Source organism: Silene latifolia, chromosome 1 (assembly GCF_048544455.1).
Source record: "Silene latifolia isolate original U9 population chromosome 1, ASM4854445v1, whole genome shotgun sequence".
Lineage (NCBI taxonomy): Eukaryota > Viridiplantae > Streptophyta > Magnoliopsida > Caryophyllales > Caryophyllaceae > Silene > Silene latifolia.
In genome coordinates this window covers 7,673,896-7,675,535 of record NC_133526.1, presented here as the reverse complement: position 1 = coordinate 7,675,535, position 1,640 = coordinate 7,673,896, and the positions used below count along the sequence as shown (strand labels likewise).

Here is a 1,640-nt window from a genome sequence, read left to right as displayed (position 1 = left end):
ATTTCCGACTTACTCCGCTTAGCATTTTGCCAAATTGGGGCACCGCGCCCGTTAGCAACAACTAGTTTTAATAAAAGGATGCGCGCAGCAGCTTTCATTAAAAGAAAAATAAAAATTTACATGAAATTGGTGGGGAGCCGAGAGACAATCTGGGCTCCCACACCCTTAGCAACAGCAAAGCTAAGTCCATTTAACTCAAAATCGGGTTTATTATTATTATTATTATTATTATTATTATTATGGGAATAATTCAAACTATTAGGCATATTCTCATAGTAATCCAAACTTCAATTTAACTCAAAATAATCCATATTATTGTCCTCCTTTACTCTTATTGCACCCAGCTCATTTTTGACCTACAAAGTCAAGTAATCCAACCGGTGACCCCAAATATTTTTTTTTTTTTTTTAAATCTCCTTCCTTCATCATCAACAATCCTCATCACCGATCAAGTACCAGAAATCGGGTTTATCAAGAGTTCAAGACCTGGTTTATTATTGAAGATTTGGGTTTGTTATTGATCCTAAAACCTTAAATTTAGTCTCCAATCCCTTATTTCTTCTGAGAATTACCAAATCAATCAGCATCAACATTATTACCTAAATTAACCCATGAACCATCATTTTCACTATGCCCAACACCATCTTTATCTTCTTATTGCTACTCTTAACCTCATCTTGAGAAACACAATGAACAGAATGTCTTCTACATCGACGGCGGCGGTCATCAAAACTCAAAACTCAAAACTCGAGCTCGAAGCAACAACAATGGCGATTTCTTATACTTGAAGTTAAATTGAAGTTGGTATGACCATGTTGTTTATGCTCCTGATGTTATTAGTAAACTCATCTCTTAAACACAAAACTGAAAACTACCCAATTCACATAACAAAAAAGCCAGAAATACCTAGAAATTAAAATTGAAAGAAATGTTAAAAGATTGTTCCTTATTTAATTTTAAATCGAATTGTTTTAAAGGGTGAAGATGCTTGTTCGTAATCGCCCATTCCTGCATAGACCTCAACAAGTTTTCTCCACTTGCAACATGTTATGGCGTATGACACATCGTAATCGAATTGTTTTAAAGGGTGATTGATATTGGTATGTTTTGATCTCTTTTGATTGAGATGGTAGTTGCCCATTTTGGTTTTGATAATTTTGTGAGATGTGTTTGCGTTAGATTTTAGTCTTTGTTTACTGGGCTCTTGAATTAGTGTATTGATAGGATTTGAGGGAAATGTGTTTTCGTTAGTGACTGAGATTTTGGGTGTTCTTTTTAGTGTTGATGATGATATGATATTGTCATCTGGGTTTGTGGTTAATTTTAGCTTCTAAAGTTTAATGAATGATGTTTCCAAAGTATGCTTGTCATCTGTAATTTTTTTTAAACAAGTTTGACCTGACAAACAAGTAGCCGGTTACCCGGTTCATTGTGAGAAAAATGAGTGTATAGTTCACATTATTCTGAGTTAAAGTATAGTTTGGATTAATGCGAGAAGACGAGATATTGCTTGGATTATTCTCATAAAATAACCCTTATTATTATTATTATTATTATTATTATTATTATTATTATTATTATTATTATTATTATTATTATTATGGTTTTTTGATAACTTATGCCTTGAATAACTCGCTTTT

General features: G+C 32.7%; 1 long non-coding RNA gene across 1 annotated transcript; it reads left to right on the top strand.

Moving 5' to 3' along the window:
- Positions 1 to 222: 222 nt before the first annotated feature.
- Positions 223 to 1,356, top strand: LOC141648680 (uncharacterized). The gene is made up of 2 exons (XR_012546058.1): positions 223 to 804; positions 978 to 1,356. It is a non-coding gene; the product is annotated as an uncharacterized LOC141648680 (long non-coding RNA).
- The last annotated feature ends 284 nt before the right edge of the window (positions 1,357 to 1,640 follow it).